This window comes from Dinoponera quadriceps, unplaced genomic scaffold (assembly GCF_001313825.1).
Source record: "Dinoponera quadriceps isolate SergipeBrazil2010 unplaced genomic scaffold, ASM131382v1 scaffold777, whole genome shotgun sequence".
Taxonomy (NCBI): Eukaryota; Metazoa; Arthropoda; class Insecta; order Hymenoptera; family Formicidae; genus Dinoponera; species Dinoponera quadriceps.
This window is the reverse complement of record NW_014555488.1, coordinates 7,946-27,500: the sequence shown is the minus strand read 5'-3', so window position 1 is coordinate 27,500 and position 19,555 is coordinate 7,946. Positions and strand designations below refer to the sequence as shown.

The 19,555-nt window shown below is 48.5% G+C and overlaps 1 long non-coding RNA gene and 1 other non-coding gene across 2 annotated transcripts; one reads left to right on the top strand and one right to left on the bottom strand.

Moving 5' to 3' along the window:
* Positions 1–5,485: 5,485 nt before the first annotated feature.
* Positions 5,486–6,321, top strand: LOC106744353. The gene is made up of 2 exons (XR_001374442.1): positions 5,486–5,921; positions 6,166–6,321. It is a non-coding gene; the product is annotated as an uncharacterized LOC106744353 (long non-coding RNA).
* A 3,749-nt stretch (positions 6,322–10,070) lies between these two features.
* On the bottom strand, positions 10,071–10,142 carry Trnaq-uug. The gene has a single exon. It is a non-coding gene; the product is annotated as a tRNA-Gln (tRNA).
* Between the last annotated feature and the right edge of the window lie 9,413 nt (positions 10,143–19,555).

Sequence of the window (19,555 nt, the reverse complement as noted above, 5' to 3'; positions counted from 1 at the left end):
AACTATGTAATATTAATTCTAAGTAATGTCGACTGACGTACAAAATATTTCGGGTGCCAAAAAATAATATTTTACCTTTCATAACACGACAATATAACCAACAGTAACGAAATTATAGGAAAAATAAATTATAATTAATCCCATCAATTAACATCAATTATATTTCAATACCTAGAGACTTCGTACATTACTTTTAGCGCTGGTTCAGTGACGAAGTATTTTAATCGTTGGAATGAAAATGCTTTAGAAGCACAACATCCTTCATATTTATTACCCCTTATCGATCGCTCGTTATCAGGCAAGTCGTACGAGAAAAAGAAAGACGCACGGCAACTCAAAACACTCGCAGATAATGCTTCCCCGTATCGTCCCGTTCTGCAAATTTTGTTACCCGATCTGTTGTTCCGCCGTTACAGTTATCGCTTATTTATGGCGCAGCAGCTTCGATTCAAGCGGATCGAAAAAGCGCGTGTCGAGGCGTTTACGTAGAATCCGAGACGATGAAACCTTAATGTTTAAAAAAAGACAGCATCTCGCAGAGCCGTATCATCGATAAGCGCTCGCCTACTTATCGTTATCTAAAAGCGGGAGGGAAATGCTATTTTTAACACGTGCGTTTTACTTTATCGAGAATGCTTCTTTTCAACGTTGAGAAACCGATAAACCGACATAGGTAAGTATCTAAACTTTGGACTAGACGAAACATGCGAGCGACGAAACGAAAACCGATCGATCATTCTAACGAATTGATGAAACGACAGGCTTAACATGTTGGCTACTGGTGTATCGCCGGTGATTCATTTCATTTATGTCTCAAAAATGAACATAAAAAATATCTTTAGCTTCTATTTAATCTACGAGATGTTTTTCTTAAAAATTTTCCAAAGAGAAAATTTATTCATTTTCCTATTCAAAAATTAAAAAAAAAAAAATATATATATATATATATTTACTTGATCCAAATAAAATTTACTTGATCTAAGTGAAAAATTTGCTATTAGAATAATTATTTGAATCTAGCACTTTTCCTCATATATAAGATTGATAAACCTTAGTTTGATGGCTCCTCAAAAAAGGTAAAAATTTTCCGCGCTTATATGGTTGGAAAAATTCCGCCCCCGAGTTTGAGTCAAGCAACCGACGTGTTGAATTGAGCCTTTACCGCACACACTATCACCCCCGGATCTTTCGCAAGGAAACACGCGCACCCTTTGGCAAACACTGGACTTCTAGGGAGAATCTTATATCTCACGGTGTACGCCAATCACCATCAAAGCGTCGTAGACGCCCGTTGCTTCACGGCCCGATACAGTTTACATAAAACTATAAAATTATGGCCGTAGACGAGAGCTCCCACGAGAAGGGAAACGAAGACTCCCGATGGGAGGGGAGGGGAAAGGAGGAGCGGGACCATCGTAAAGCCGATGGGGTATTTTTACATGAAGTCATTAAACTCGGTTTACGGCGAAACAAAGTGCCACGGCACCCGCGCCCGCCCGCCCGCCACGTCGCTTAATTACTCCTCATCGCCGAATTAAGGTCTTAGATCGCGCTCTGGTTTAATGAGAGACGAATGTTTAATGAGGGATTCGCGTTTCTGCCGGGTCTCCGTGAGAGACAGTTTTCACGACGTCGTCGCCGAGGAAAATCGCGGTCGCAGTTTGCGCCAGGAGGGAAGAAAGGGTGCCGCCGCGCAAGTATTGCGCGCGCTGACTCGCGAAAACACGAGCGCGCGCATCGCCGGCGAATATTTCGCGTTTACCCAATTTCACGACGGACGCTATTTAAGAGATTCGACCGGGTTGCCAAGCGCGATACCGGCTAAAAATTCACAGAGAGAAAGAGAGAGAGAACGCGCAAACAGAGCAGCCCTCCCCCCGCCCACCATTCTGAGATCGGATACGCGAGATATTATTCATCTCCGAGATCCTGCGAGTGTTCCGATTGCCAAATACAGATCCCGGAATATCGAATCGCTCCGTATCGGGCATCTAGATTCGGCCAGCGGTATCTCGGTGGCTTCGAAATTGGCAAAATTTCAATGAAAACCCCCCGGCGTTTCGGAGTCCCGTTTCTTCATACATTCGAGGAAACGTCAACTCTCCACCGAAGGAGAACGCGAGGAAGCGGCGAAAACCGTTTCGCCTCTCGAGGAGAAACGCGGGCGCGACGTATCTCCGCCTCGTCGCGGACAGCTTTATCGGCCCGGTGCTTTAAAGTCCATCCTTAAACAATGACAGTAACGAGCGCGAGATGGACCTGCTAAAAGGGGCGCCGCGATGGATCGTATAAGTCGCGTCTCTAAAGCGTCGCGTAGACAAACAATTTTTAGGGCGCAGTTAAGTCGCGACATTGTAGTTCACGTTGAGTCCAACAGGCGCGCGCGCGCACACACACACACGCATACACACACATCTCACCTCACCACACCGTCACCGTCGTTTCCGTTTACCTCTCCTTCGACGATCTCCCTCGGAGGAAGAAGACGCCGTTTCCGGGCGTCTCCTGAAGGAGACTCGATTTTACGGAGCGGACCGCTTTTACGCGCGAGACGCGCGTCTTGGGCGTATAAAAAAAAAAGATAATTTTTCGTCATATTTAAACGTCGCCCGCCTCCCAACGCTCGAGGTCTAATAACATTTTTACGACACGACAGATCGGAGGGTGTGTCGCGGAAAATCGCGAAGGCCCCCGCACGGTCTCCACGGAGGTTGCCTCCCTAACGGAGGCCGTAATAAAACACGTTTATAATTGACGTGACGCGCGTAAATCTTCGGTATCGAGGTTTTACGGGTAAACGGGCCCTCGAACAGTCGGATTCGCGTGAAGTTTCTCAGCGTCGGGATTACGCGCCGCGTCGTACCGATAGCGCGATACTTCCGATACGAGCGATAACGTTATTTACCGATATTTGCGCGAGCGTCTGCGAATATTTAGCTTGCTTATCGAGCAGATCCTTCTTCTTCCTCTCTCCGCGAAAGAACATTCCGGGCACGGCGATCGATGGGATCTCGCTTGGAGACAACGGCGCGCAAGGGGCTGTTGTACGCGCCTCTTTCGCGCGCGCGTAAACGGGCGTATACACGTAAACGGGGGAGTTACTTTACGCCCGGATTTAAGGAATACGCCGTACACGGCCCATAAGTCATAAAGATTCCCGTCATAACTCGAACGGTATCACATTTTATTTAATTGCCCCGCGGCTCGCTCGCTCGCTTTTCCCCCGGCCCGTGCATAATATTATTTATTGCCGAAGGAGCTGTTAAAGTTTAACTCTCGCGTGCACGCGGAGGGGCGGCTCACTCTGAAAATTAAACGCGATAAAATGTTTGTTATCCAATCGGCTGCGTCACTTAACGTCGCCGGCGCCCCTCGCCGTCTCTCTCCCGCCTGAATTCGCAGTAATCCGCGCGAGGACGATGTGCATTATCTCGCGGATAAGAACACCATTTAGCCGGCAAGACGGCCATAAGTCTTGTCTCAAAAGTAGACGCGCGTTACGATCGGAAGACGGAAGGCGGAAGAGTCGGAATCGCGCGTATCGGCTTATTGTTTCGACGTGGGGCGGCGAAGGTAAAAACGAGCCTCAGCGAGCAAAATGTATTTCTTTTTCAGCGCGCGACGCGAGTTTAATGCGACGGAATCCGAGCACGTTATTTCCGAGCTTCATTTCCGTCGTCTCGCGATTCGCGCAATATCGGCCTCTGCCAAGTCCAATTATAACGTTACATCGCGCAGCTCGCACTCAACACACACACACACACACACACACATATTCACTCACCTAAGTCGAAATTTTGGTCCTATGTTAAACTTTTAATTCTACAATACAGTAGGAGCGAAGTACAAGAGCACGATGAGATAACAAAATAGGTTCAACTTCAACTCTAATAATGTAATTTTACTCCTACTTTGACCCTGACGACGTCTTAATTTCCGTTTTCGTTGTTTTAGCGTCATGATAGGTTGTTCAAGGTAACGTTAAAATGGATCTATAGAATTCAAGTGAGGAGTTAACGAGTGTCAGTATCACGAAAGTGGGTTTTCATTAGCCTACAAGCCATTTAAGCAAGCGCCAACTGTCCTTGAGAGAGTCGAAGTAGCATCAAAACTTCGACTCGGGCTCGTGTGATATTACATCGTATCACATTCAGCGCGACTTTACGTCGCTACGCGTCTACGACCCACTCGTTGGCAAAACTCGCGTTAATCTCGACGGTTCGCTGATCGTCAGGTGCTAACCCGATCTCTCCGAACTCGACGATACTCAATAGCCGTTTAACCGTCGTTCACCGTATCGTCGTTCTCCCACCCTCTCTTCCATCCTTCGTCTCGCGTCCCTTTGTCGGACGTTGTAGGACACGATGCCGGGCATTATCTCGCGGATAAGGTAGACTACGACGGCGACTTTACAGCCGCTAAGTTCCGGGGGGGGACTGGCGGCAGTTATGCGCGCTTTCGAGCGGGAGCGCTCTCGCTATCCGACGGACACATTCGCCAAGTAAGCTCAACACTGTCGATCAGTTAAGCTTCACCGCGGGAGAGCCCGAAGCGCGATAAATCCGGCGTCGCGGAAGGATGCATAAATCTCTTTAATTTACTGCCGCGTAACTTTTATTCCGCTCGCTCGCGAGAGCGCGCGCCACGCGCTACACCGGCGGGCCGGCGGACCGACCGAACGCCTTCGTCGTCGGGACGTTTAAAAGTTTCAGAGGGCCAACTATCGCCGCGATAAGCGGCTACTTCGACCTCGCGCGATTATTAATTTAGAGAGCCAAGTGGCCGCGCCCGCGCGCCTGATATCGCGTCGCACGCGAGTCCGCCGAGGGCAACGATCACATTCGAAGCGTCTGCACGTTTCTCAACTCTTATCTTCGAGCTAATGAAATAATAATAATAACATAACTTTATTGGACATCCAGTTAGTAGCTATATATAAATATATATGGCGAGTGTATATTTGTCGCGAGGTTTGCCAGAGGCCGTAGCAATAGTATAATACACGTTAAAAAACATTTTGTACTCGTGTTAAAATTCTTGCGTTAAATTTCTGACATGCGTCAATTTAACATATCGTGTTTATGTTATCTCAACATTTTGTGCTGTGCCGATATTCAATGTGTGTAAAATTCAATAAGTGTTAAAGTAACACATTTTACACTTCAGTGTCGATTAATATATTAATCTTGAATTAATTTTTGACATAATGTTCGTGCTATTTTTCAACATATTCATTTTGTCCGTCAATTTACACAAAAACTTAAGTGGATCGTTTGAAACGTGTGAAAAAAGCAATGTATTAAGGGGGAAGTCTACTGTAAAATTTTCAAAAAATCAATTTTTTGTTTATTGGCTTAAAAAATACTTTAAATCCTCTAAAATAAGGTACATTAGGTGTTATAGCCGGCTAAATTTTTCTTCATTGAAATTTCGACTTTTTACCGAAGCGCTCCGCTAACGCGTATCTGCGGCAAATTTCTATCTGTTCGGCGGGTACAGCGTAGTGACTTGCAATTCAATTTCTAACATTTCTAATACTCCAAGTCGATCAACAGATGTCACTAGGTATATTTTATAGTCAGTTAGAAACGATTTCAACAGATGATCTGATCGTTAGCTCCGAAACAAACATTCAGCGGCGCAAAAACCGTCGATATTGCGTCGTATTGTGCTGCGAGCATTTTCAATGAAGGCTACTCCAGTATCCTCAAAATGATGGACGTTATGAACATCAAAATTGGACCAAACGCCTTCAATTTATGCAACACCGTGGACGAGCGCAGAATATCACGAGCAAACGAACGGTCGTTCGACACTTCAAAAGAAGGGAGAATCGAAAGAAGAACGGCGCGATCGGCACTCAAAGAGGATTTCCTTGAAGAAGAAGGTGTACTATATGAAGCAGGAATGGGCGATTAATGGTAAGAAGCTTAAAAATGATTTTTTCATTGAAAAAACTAATGCCGAAACTTTAAACGCGTTTTTCTCGAAACTAAGTTTTTCAATACGGTGTACACGATATCTCGAGTTTTAATGAATGAATCGACTTGAAATTTTAACCACATATTCTCTGGAATAGTGTCTCTCGTCTGGCGGAGCATTTTTTTGATATCGTTTTTTGTGTAATTGTTATAAACAATAATAACATCAAATTTNTTGTTTCAGATCACCCAGACGTGAGATTTCATGTACACCGTTTGGGCACCTAAAAAAAACGGACCTGCACTTGAAGGAGTGCCACGACGGCAATTTTGAATATTTCGACTTGAAAATTTTTTTACAAATACTTGAATATATAATAAAGATGACGGTTTAATTTAATTTAATGTACGAGTCATATTTTGTTAGAAAAAAAATTCGGAAAATCGGCCTGTTTTTTCCCTTGTCACAGTAGACTTCCCGCTTAAATTTAACGGGAAATTTTTTACCGTGCAGCCAGTATTACTGCCAAACCCGAAATAGTCGCAATGAGGCGAGTGGCATTCGAGATATTATTTTATCCGGATTATTGTTATGTTAAATTGATTTATTCGAGAGAATTTGAAGAGAAAATGGAATGTGCAATTTCCGCTGAGGAGAAATCGATCCGACCGATCTCTCGTTACGGAATCTGCGTTTACGATCGGCGCGTTCTATTAACGTTCCGATGCCTCTTCGACGGCGCGCTTCTACGAGCGACGTATATCAGGATGAAAGCTCGTGTGAACCCCGATTACACGTTTCGTCATTACGGCGAGTATTTTATCGTCCGTCTGAGTTACGGGGTTCCGCTCGTTAACCGGAAAGTTCCAGGGGAGAGAGATCGTCGCGCTCAAATTTAAATTGGGAAAGTATTTTACGAGCGCGCGCGCGCGCGCGCGCGGGAGAGTTTCACGATAGCGTTGTCACATCTTGATGAACTTCCGGTAACGATCGTAGGAAAATGTCGTCGGCGTCGTCTGCGCCGTCCACGCTGAGAAACCCGAGCTTATACGAGCGCGCCGCGGGTATCTGGTTCACGAAACGAGCGACCTAGCCGGGATTAATGAACGCCGATTACTCATTCGTGCCATTTACTCCTGATTGGGAGCGCCGCCGTGATTATCATAACGAGTTATCCGCCCCCTCGCCCGCCCTCTGTATCCAGGAATATGCACGATCTATTCAACACCTGTAGATCCCGACGAGAGGCGTCTTAGATAAGCCGTTGATACCGCATTCTGCGGTCGTCGGGCGACGAGAAGTGAGTTATTCGCGAGTAATCATGCGGAACAAACAGTCGGGATTCGACGATTATTCTCGGTAGCTATCGAAACTACCGCGTCTGCCAATGCGTACGGCGTACCGGAAGCATTGCGAAATGAGGATACATTTCTACGAGATGGCGAAATTTAGCGATTGCGAGATTTTATAACAAACAAGTAGATACGAGTATAAAAAACAAGAAGAGACGGTAAAAATAACTGGTTGACGCGCAACGCAATTGTGAATGCGCGCGGTTCTCCCAAGGCGCATCGCGACCCGACAATTGCGATTTCAATATTTGTATTCTGAATTTGCCCACTCGGAAGGATCCGCGGGTAATTGACGTCGGGACGATAAATCACGACGACAACTCTCCGAAAAGACAGAGCCGACTTCCCCGCCGCGCGCCGTCGGCGTGCGACACGGGGCGACTTATCTAATCCGATCGAGCCTACCGCCATGACTAACTGCTAACCGCGCGCTATCTCAATTAATCATCGCGCGGGCGTACACGCGGCGCTTGTAGCGGCGCGAGGAAGGTTTGTGCAACGAGGCGACGACGGGCGCGCGCGATCAGGAGAGAGCGCGTGAGGCGGCATAAACGCGCACCATTAAGCCCACCTCCTCCGTGTGTTTACGAAACAGGCTCGGCGGGAAAAGCGCTGGACGGGGGAAAAAGTGTATCGTATCCGCATTTTAAATGGATGCTGCTCCGCAAGCCCCTCGCGCAGACCGAGCGGTCGCACTTATCCTCGCGCTTGCGACTCGTGCACGCTTCCATCGCATCTCTCTCTCTCTCTCTATCTATCTATCTACCTATCTCTCTTCTCTCTCTCTTTCCCTCCGCTAATGCCTGTACAATACGAGGCATGTGACGCGCACACGTGTATACGCCGATGTGTGACGCGACGTACTCGGTGTCCCGGAAAGTTCGCGATCGCGATAAAACTCGTTATCGACGGGTGAGAGACTCGTAGGCACTTCGGGACAGTTGATCGTGTGAACTTTAAATAATTAACCGATTAAACATTAATTAGTCTACGATGAAAATTCGATGTAAATTATATATGAAATGATACATAGGGTGTCGCAAAACCAACGTATATTCTTGACATGATAGCGCAGGTCCCAATCGCACGATCAAGCTCGAAGCATTCGAGTTTCACGGGACGCCCTATGTACACAGCTAGCCACCTGCGGAGTGGATATACGGACGCGCTTTCGCGTGTCCGCCCACCTGACAATACGCCGTCTCGGCGGGATCGTAAAGCCGCTCTTTATGCGCGCCGCGAAACGGTCAGCGGATAAACGTACCGCGGACACTTGCCCCGGCGCAGATTACGATAAAGCAGCATGGGCACATTTCCACACGGGTGTCTCATCTCCTCTCTTCGTCCGACGCGCCGTCCGTCCGTCCCGTGCTCGTTCGCGTGAAATTATTCCCCGCCTGCGGTCGGAAAAATCTTCGGATCGTAAAGTTACGCAAGGCACTCGGCGGGGAAATTTATAACGCGCTGGATTTTTCTTCCTTTCTCCCTTTCCTTTCTTTTAACCACGCGGAATTCGCGCGCAACGCGGCTCGTAAATGCGCACGGGTTGTTCTTCCGCGATGCATCGCGACTCGTGCGCCACCACGCCCGTTCCTCGGTCCGATCCTCCAATCTCCTCGTCGGATTTGGAATCGAAAATCACCCTCGTATCGCGGCCCTCTAATCACTCGCGTATCAACCGCGACAGAGTCGATCGTATTTCTTCGAGCGCGCGCAATTCGACTCGCTCCTCTTCGCGCTTCCTGCCGCTTTTCCCCGTCCGATTATCGGTATTATCGCGTCGCGCCGTAACAGCGACACCGGCCGCGAAACGACAGGTAATAAAAGAGTCACGGATACGTCCGGCAGTGATTCGGTAGATAAGGGGCTGATGGACAGCGCGCGGAACGAGAGGCCGCGTTTCGCGGCCGAATCGCGATAACGCCGAGCCTCGCGCGGATCGTTCGGTGATTACGCCTAGACGATAAATGAACGAGTATATGCGTGTGCGTGTGTGTGTGTGTGCTTTGGAACGCACTGGGTGCCGCGTGATTGCTGATTGAGCGATTTCGACCGAAGATCGAGCGCGACTTTCGCAATTGGCACGTCGCACAGCGGGGAACGAGTTTATCCGTTTTTTTTCCCAATACTCTCAATATCTCCATAAATAGATCTGGGAAATAATAAACATTCCTGTGCGCGAAATTAACTTTCTCTTGACTTGCTTTCTAGATAAGTAGAATAAATCATATATATATACATATATATATATATGTTTTGATAACGTAACATGTAATAAACCAATTTTCAGTCTCCTCTTTTCTTTAACGAATTCCGTTACTTAGAACCATATAATTTAGAAAAAAAAACAATATATATATATATTTCTTTATTTTAATTAATTATCTTTTTTAACACGCAAATTGATGAACTGGTAGAATTCACGTAATGGTTTGACAGCTGTAAACGACACGTGTGAAGCAAGCTACGACGCGGCAAGCGACAACCAATTAGCATCAAGGAAAAGCGAAAACAATCATTTCCATAATTTTGGATTTAAATTTAACGATCCCTTTTTAGAAAGGATGAGAAAGGAACTAGTTTTAGAGAGAAATGACGTTTGAATGTATTCTAGCCGCACGAGAGTTGAAGTTCCGCATCACGCGCGAGTGACGTAATCGGATATATTCAGCAGCAATTTTATATGGAAATAAATGGAAATGCGCTCAGGTAATATTATGCGCATTGTAAAGATACAGTAAAAAACTTGTGGGAACTATAATAATAAAAAAAAAAATAACACGTCACCGGGTGACCAGGTCCCACCGAGATTTGAACTCGGATCGCTGGATTCAAAGTCCAGAGTGCTAACCATTACACCATGGGACCTCGATGCGAACCTCGACGATCTTAACACACTTCTTTCCTGGACGTTTAAATTGAAAGTTTAATTAACATTCGCGTGCTTTAATCTCACATTTAACAACATTTTATCGATTGTCGCAGCACGTGTTCTCGCGAAAACGCGGAGTCAAGTGGACAGCGACGCGATACAGATGCGAAGTGCGACTGTTTACGCGACGTCATTTTCGCTCGACGTCACGTTCTTGCTCAATGAGTTGAATTCAATATATCTTTATCGGAGATTTTTCTCATACGCAATCTCCGCAGTCATCTATTATTCCTTCCCCTAAATATCGCTCGCAAATACATCCCGATCGTTATCGCGAGAAAGCGGTTATTTACAAACCCCTTGCTACTACGCTTTCTACATCCCCCCCTCCCTCGCTTTCGTCCGCCCCCGTACCGCGAGAGAAAGAAAAAAGGCCTCTCGAGCAGTTTCGCGAGTGTCGTCCCGGATCGGAAGGGGAGAGTGAACAATGTATAAATTCGAGCGCCCCTGCAAAGTAGTAGCAGCAGTAGTAGCGGCACCAGCGGCGAGGGCAGGGGGAGGACGAGTGGAAACATAGATTTCGAAAGCATCGACAAGCGAGAGCTGGTGGAGGTCGACCCCTGCTCGGGCCCGTGTCAACCCCTAATTGAACGGAAGCCGGCAATAAATATTACGTTTCTTTCGCCGGGCCGATTTTATAATGGCGCGCGGCCGGAGCCATCGGCGACGGAAGCGGATGTGCAATCGGTGTGACATGCGCCCTCCCCTCTCCTGCGCCTTCGCGGATTTACACTCCGTGTCACCCCCCGACGTGCGATTAATCGCGCACGAACGGAAGATTCGGCGTGGAGACGCGAGCGATCTTCCGCGTTCTTCCACGAGAGAGGGAGAGATAAGACTTAGGGAGGACTCGCTCTCTTCGAGAGCCTCGCTCCTCCGCGAACCCGGATTGGTCGCTCGTTAAGCGAGAATAGGGGGAGGTTTGGTGATATTGAATGTTCAAAAAACCGATTTTTTAAATATATAATTTTGAAAGCTTACACAGAAAAAATTAGTCTTGAATCAAGAATAGATATTCTCGTATATAAACAAGAATATTATGATCTTCTTAGAAAATGTTTAGTCTTGATTCGACTGAATTTGTATCGATGCAAGTATTACTCGAACTCAATTTAAAAACTAAAAATCTTCTAAGACATTATATTTTTTATTATATATGAGAATATTTATTCTTGATTTAAGACTATTTTTTTCTGTGTACACTCTTAGGAATATTTCCTAGGGAAAATAAAATTTTACCAAGACACACGGGTCAAAATGACGCTGTGCACGGGTCGCTTGACCGACTCAGGTAGCGCATGTCACACGGGCATAATTATCGGCGACAGTCTAAGAAAATAATTTGACAGGTACCAGTTACCTTGAGAGTATACTTCTTCGCAGCGCAGAGTGTACTTGATCGACATGCGCGACACGAGACGCGGCCTCGCACCTCATTAGAGCTCGTCACACGCCCGCGAGACGACGGTGAACACGATTCGCATTCATGTATCCGGACCTATTAGCTGGGCGTCGAACGCCCGAAAATCCATCATTCGCTGGCCGGTAAACGCGTTTATCGGGGAAACGCAGGTGGCTCGTCGGAAGGTCCCAGTCGCTCTGTCATCTCGACGCGCACCGGAATCATCCCCGTGGCTCGGCACCCCCGCTGCCGAGCCCCCGGTAAAATCACGCCGACTGCGACTTCCGGTTCCTTCTCGATAATTAGAACCGGTCCCGGCTCGTAATAACAATAACGGCGTGTGCCGCACAGAGCTGCGGCCCCGGGGCGCTTCGTTTGACATCAAAGTGAGGCCCCCGACCCGCCTCGCCATTGCCGACACGCATCGGGGCACGACTAATGAGATTCACTTTGCTTACGGTTTACCCCCTACTCTCTCTCTCTCTCTCTGTCCGGAATCAGTCGACTTTACTCTCGCCACCTTTCGATCATTTTGATCATCGCGAGGATACGACTCGCCCCTCACCGACGACAACGAGCGCAACCCCTTTTTTCCCGGCATTTCGTAGGCCGCGACGACGTGGCCTTTGTGTCGGCGCTCTCGTAAATATTTGAGCGCGAACGTCGCGGCTCGTTAGCGGGCTTCGAGTCGTCCCACGTTTGATGTGCGCTCGCGACGAGTGGGCTCGAACGGTGCGAAACGATACGCGCGATTCTTACGACCCGCAGGTGGTAATTTGGTGGTTGTGCGCAGCTAGGCGCGCGATCGCCCGACTTATCGTGCGCTCGCAACCGTTATGTTGCACGTTCAACTCATTTTAATAGACGATGACGAGAGAGCAGACGAGAGCCGTCTATGAGATTCATTTAGCGCCCACGCAACCGATCTCATGCGTAGAACGAGGCGTTGCACCGTTGCCAGTTAGCCTCATCTACTCGGTAGATGCAATTATCCCTATCAGTCCTATTCGTGCGCTTAATTGAAACAAACCGTCGCGTCAATCTAGATACTTGTCCCACATACACGATCTGTTCGGCTACTTAGTATTACATCGCGGACACCGCACGCTCGGCTCGTCGAAGTATCGACGAGCGGAAACATCAACCGTGATCGGTCTCGCGTCTCCCGGGACGCGCTGATCTAAGTAATCGCCGATCGCCGGCCAGTGCGCGTCGTTATGTGCGAGAGAAATTGCAGTTATCTTCTTTCGCCTCAACTACACGGGGAAAAATGATTTGGCTGTTGCAGCGGAACTAAATTGTAGCTACTGCATATTCGTTGCGACAGCGATAAAATTTAGTTGTCGTGACGAAATTAACGAGTTATTCGAGTAATTAGAGCAAAAAACAAAACAGTTCTGTTCGCCAGGAAAATATTCCGCTGAGTGAATCCGTCCTTAACACGTTAATTTGCTATTAGAACAAGATAGTGTTCTCCTATATTTACTAATTTGTTCTCGCGGCAAAATAATTTGTAAATTCAGCAAAGCAATCCAACGAAAATGGCAATTAGTTACTCTTAACAAGTTGTTTTGCCGTCCACATAGTAACAGATTTTGCTGTGACAGTATAAAATTTCTTGTGCCAGCAAATGACTTTCCCTCCATGTGCGCTCATTTTATAGACTTAACCACAAAAATAGTAGTAGCAACATGTGTGCGAGGTTATTATCGATGACACTAGGGTACAATATTTACTAGAAAGAAGGTTCTCTTGACTATGATTTTGTTCACAATGATGATTACATTTACAAATATGAAATATTTTCTGCCGGCGCGCGTGTTTCGCCGGGAATATCTGTAACTCGGGGGATATTCATCAATATTTATCACCGGCATTTCGAGCGTCCGTCCGCACGTAAAACGTCAAGCGCTCACGCGCCGTTAGGCCCATTAGCGAGTCCTGTTAATAGCCGGCATTAATTATGTATGCATCTGGGTCGACGACAAGGAGGAGCACGAGATCGAGGCGAGCGGCGGCCTCGTCTCTCGTCGTCGTCGCGACGACGACGACGACGGCAACGAATGCATTATGATGCACCCCTATGCCGCCACGTGGCCGCTTACTCGCTCGGAGCGCGCGCCCACCGAGCGGGATTTTAAAACGCGCGGGAAAAAGCGGGGCGCGCGGACGGAGACAGGCCGCCGCCGTCGTCGTCACGAGAACAAGGGCGGCACGAATTAACGCTGGAAAATAAAAGAGCGCGCCCGTCACGCCTGCTGGCAAAATGGTCTGTGACTAATGCGAGCAGGCACCACTTCCTGCCGCGCGTCCTCGAGGTCGCGGCGACACGCTGCACGAAAATCGCACGGACATATTGGCGGATCGGATCGACGAGAGTCGCTCGGCCGTCCCGACATCGATATAATTAATTACAGGAAGTTTATCCTCCCCGCTGTCGCGACGAAAATTAAATGGCCCGCTAGCTTTATACCTCGGGACCAGGTCTTGCTCCCATGGTCGATACAGTTAATCGTCGCGCTGGGAGCTACGTTTGACGGATATACCCGAGGTGTTCGGGTAACGTGTCGCGCTGTGCGTGACGGATCCCGCTAGATTGTTTCTTTTCGACATTCGGTACCCCCCATCGCCTTCCTGAATTGAATAGTATTAGAGTGATTACCTGTCGCTAAAGAGAGAGGGTGTTACGTACCGACAGAATATTTAATGAAAAAGACAGCTGTCAACGCTGAAAGCGTTGAAAAAAACGCGTCTTTCTACTGTCTAAAGTTAAATTTTCTCTCTGAAAAACCTATGTGTTATTTTTAAGAAGTTAATTTATATTAATTTCCAATTTGAAGATTACTTCTACTTCTTGGCTATGGTCTTCTCTAACTTAATAGTACCAAAATAATTATCTGTCGCTAAAAAGAACGTTACATACCGATAGGATGTTAAAAAAAAACAATATATATCAACCTTCGAGGTCATATTTTCCTACCACCTGAAATTACAATCCCTTTCTGAAGGACTTGTGTCGTTTCCAAGAGATTAGTAATGAATTTCTAATTCAAAGGCTACAAATTCCCGTCGTGTTTCACGAGTAATTCTATTCTCCAATTTTTCCGAGGACAATCTTACCATCGTCCCCCCGCGTTTCTCGCGCGCCAACGCCTCTTCGTCCCACCGGCGAGGCATATGTCGCGCGAGCGCGCTCGTTCCACGGTCACGCGTACCACCGATTAGCATACGTTATTACGACGCGCGGCATAATTTTACAATACGGGCACAGATCATCTCCGGGCGATATGAAGTCTTCCGGAAGACCGCGGCGGGAATCCCGCTGGATAGGTCAGTGTCGGGGGGCCATTCATGGCGAGCTCGAGGTCGCAACGCGCGCGCTGCGGGTGAGGGAGGATCGCGACGAGGATTTTCGCGGCGCGCCTGAAACGAGGCACGGAGAGCCCGCGCTGCGAATCTCGGATGCGAATCGCCGCCGTGTCGTTCACACGCGTTCGCGCGCGCAGACCGTTTCGATCATTATTCTTATCGGCTGAATCTGCATCGGCCGCTGCTGCTGCGAGCGCCTCCGTGACAAAAGTGGACGTAGCAGATGCCACGATGCGGGCCCTATCTGCCGATGGCATCTACCCGGTCGCGCCCATTCCGAATCATTATTCTAGTTGGCGGTTATCATTTCACTTTCGCCGAGGCTGCCGGCCGATAATGGGTAACAAGAAAGCTCGTCGTCGAGAGTCATCGTCTCTCTCTCTCTCTCTCTCTCTCTCTCTCCTATTCTCCTCCTCATCTCGCGTTAATCGCTCTCGCTTGGACACCCGCGGTGCAATTGTGTCAAGCCTAATGGTTTCCCGCTCCCATCGGGGTTATTCGAGACTCACCGGGGGAGAAAAACGCGAGAAGCCGAACTTTCCGGTCGCGTCGATTTCATCGGGTTTTTACACCTCGCCGGGGGGATCCTCGGCGGGCGGACAAAACCGGCAGTGTCCGTCTCGCGAAGTTCGACCGCAGGCACGCGCGGGAAGTGTCTTCTATTCTCGCCGGCGTTAATCGACGCGACTCCGCGTTAGCCGGGCTGCGACACCGGCGTAATGGAACGTCACGAGCTGTCTCGCCCGGCGACGGTGGCCGCGCGACTCCGAACTATCGACGCAAACGGCCGACGGTGTGCGCCCGATACTCGCTGATAGCACCGTCGACGGTGCGCACGCGACACTTTTCCGTGACGCGTGTATATATTGTCGTCGGCGGGACCGCTGTCGATAACAATTGTCGCGGCGCGTGACAAATGGCCGGTCGACCGGTCGGCTGACATAGCCCACGGTGGATTCTTGTAATTTTAGATTACACTTGGTTGCGCCCAGGGGCCATGGTTAACGCATGGTCGGCCAACCCCCTCGGCCATCACGGAGTATCTTGTCCAGAAGGGTTAGATTAGATACGTCGTTCACTTCGGGCCATATATCTGTTCGACCCCGTCTTTCCATCGCTATGCCGCATCCGTAACGCACACACGCGTCCCTTTCGCGCGTGTGCGCGTGTTTATTGACCGTGCGTGTGTGCGTGCGTGCGTGTGCGAGCGTGAGTCGCGCGGTGAGTTACGGGGCTGCGGACAGAGTGATGCATTGCCGCAGAACCGAGAAGGACCAGATCCCACGGGAATCGAACGGGAACCCTTGCACCTCACACCATTACACCCCGTGACAGGAAGGGACTGAATTATTGGAATATCGACGCTGCCGGGCATTAAATGCTTCAATTACGATTAATATCGAAATGCATTGCAACAATGCGGCTCTCGAAACGGATACACACACCGCCGGGAATAGCGGCTCGTTCGCGGCCGCGTCTCATCGTAACGCGCGCTGAATAAATCCTTCTCGGACGAACGGTTCTGGCCTCCCTCTTGCTCCCGCTCTTGTATCCGGTATCATTAATCCTATTCTTAGACGGCGAGCATTTCTTCCTCGGCATTTCCAGAGACAAAGAGGCGAGAGGCGCACGTTGAGACTTCGGATCCTCGGAGGATACTCTGAGATCCTGAGAATAACACCAAACTCTGATCAAGCTGATCGATGAGCAGTAATGAGAATTGTTGAACAGTTCATAATTTCCATCTGTGTCAGCAATACAGAGCAGATAGCACTTGAGTAAAAGTAAGTAATTTTAACTTGACGGCAGCATGTTGGGTTTACACGCCTTTTTCTTATCATCACTTTGCATAAAAGTATAAAAGAAATATATTATTCGACGTAGAAAAATATTTCTTGTTTAAGAAATTAAACAATCTTGCTTGTTGATACAAATATTCGCTTGTTTGCTCTATTTCAAAAGACAAATTCGTTTCAAACAAGGAAATTTTATTAAATCCAATTTTATTAAACCAAGGAAAAAGTTTGCTCCATGTTACCACTGCAATTATCAGCCTGATCCACTGATTTCTTGACGGCAACCAGTCTACAAAGACAATACATAAAAACTGGTAATAAATATCATAGTTTACAAAAGACCGGGGAGATGCAAAGAAACACGATTTTCTCGATCTTTTCGTCGTAACGTAGGCCTGAGAGACCTATGATATTACTTCAGCGCGACATCACATCGCGAATGTTACTCTCGGGTTAAATTATCGATCAGCTTGGTCAGAATTCGATGAAAATCATCCTCGAGCGACTCGCGGAAAGATCTCTCGATCCCCCGACGAATTGCCTCGAACGATCACGGCCGGAGACCCGCCAATTGAATAATTCGGTAATTGACGGCGCGTTAATGAATCGCGTAACGCGCCAGGAGTACAGTTGATCCGGTGCAAAAAACTTGGGGTGCGCCCGCGTGTCGTAAAGTAATTTATTACGGTCGACCCGTCCGTATGTGTACACACACACACACACACACACACCGACGCGTTGCATAATAACGAATGCGATGTAACACGACCGCAAGCGCAAATAATCCGCGTTGAAGCCGCGGCGATTATACACACATAATACTCGCCGGCGAGTTGCTCTCTCTCTTCTCTTCTCTCTCTCTCTCTCTCTCGTTTTCGTTGCGCGCCACAGTAAAACTGTCGTCGGTGATATACACGGGGGATACTCTAGTACGGAGGGTAAACGTTATTGTTGCACCATATAAATCGCGCTTGATCGCGGAGGAGTATGGATCGTATATCAAAACTACTGCCGCCGTGCCCGTGCCCGCTGTAATTTGTGGCCGGTAATAGAAGAGGGAAGCATCCGACGAAATTATTATCCAGAAAATACATGAATTCTGCGGCGGCGACGGCGGCGACGACGATGACGACGGTACTTCGGGGTCGCTCAGAGGTCGTGCGCCTCTCCTCAGGCCGTCGCGGTACTTCGGGGCACCCGTAGGCGATGCGTGAACCAACACCGCCGCCGCCACCGTCCAATTCCCGTAATGCACACAAATACGACATACGCGGCGAAAGTTATTCCTATCTCCCGGAGCTCTCGCTACGATGGGACGGTTTTATCATGCGAGGAAGTTGCCGGTTCTTTTCGCGATATAAGTAGCCCGGCTGGACGCTTCGTCTGACGTTAACTGCTGGATTTTGAGTTAGCGTCCCGATAAATTAACCTACGGCTCCAACGAGACTCGATGTATCATTTCGATTGGATTATACGGGGGTATTTTTCAGCCCACGCAGAGATACCTAACTGAAACGCGACCGCGGAGTGATTCGGAGAAATTGTTCCGCGAATAAAAAGAAAGAAAAAAAAAACAGAGAAAGAGAAGGGAGATGATAGTGGACGATATTTCACAATAGACCCGAGTCGAAATTTTAGTTCTACCTTAAGTCTAGTTTAGTCCTACATTAAGTCTTCAAAGGTCTTGTATTGTACTCCCTCTGATGCTACAAATGATAACGTATTTCCGTTTTCCTATCCTTGAAGACTCAGTGTTGAATTTAAATTTTCGTCTCGGAGAACGCCGCGATACTTCATGATAACAATCGTTCTCCTTCGTCCGACGGGCCGCCGTGTCGCGGGCTCTGGGAATCGGACCGGTCGCAGACAAACTGCGACAGCGGAGGAAAGTCGGCATCTCGTTAAAAACTCGCCCGTCCCTCTCTCGCAATCGCTAATGCGTCCGCTCGTACGCGCCCACGACACACTTTATTTTTATTTAAAGTGCCCGAACCCGCCCCCGTCTCGGATTGCTCGGCCGGCTGGCTGATCGGCTCCCACCCTCGTTCCGTGGGGGTCCGGAGTTCGTTGCGGGGGAGTGGACGACGATTCGATCGATTAGCGCGATTAAAATAAAATGTAAATGGCGATGCCGCGCGAGCGACCGAGCGAGCGCGCGTGCGACTCGTGTGTTATGCAAATTCGGTTCTCCGGTAATCACTGAGTGGAAGCTGATGTCTTCCTCTGGCACTAATGGCCCGGGAAAATGCGGGAAAAAAGAGACGAGTGAAATGAGAGAGTGAGAGAAAGAGAAGGTGGAAGGAGAGAAGGAGGGAAAGAGAAACAGGGAGGAAACGAGACTCGGCGACGAGAGAAAATAACGGCGCGAAGTGTATTGCGGCTCGCACACGTGTAACTACGCACGGGCACGTGCGAGTGGGACGGTGGCGCGCGCACGACGAGGAATCGGAGAAAAAGGGAGAGAGGAACGAGCGCTACACCTCGTCGCAGAAGGGAAGATTGCGCTCCGGGGTGCGGTTGACGTCAATAGTTTAACGAAATCGCCGTGGATCCTCGGAACGGTCTCCCGCTCGCGATGAGTTCTTTTGATTCCACGGCTGCTTCGACATTTATTCGTTCCTCCATGTTTCACGAGACGCCCGGTAGCGGTGAATTTTGCAGGGAGCGACGACGAGAAAACGGTCCCCTTCCGGGACCGTTGGCCGGAGCGCGGTTTTACCGAGAGCGAGCGAGAGACACCCATGTCCAGCGGTATAAATAACTTTAACGACATTAGGTTATA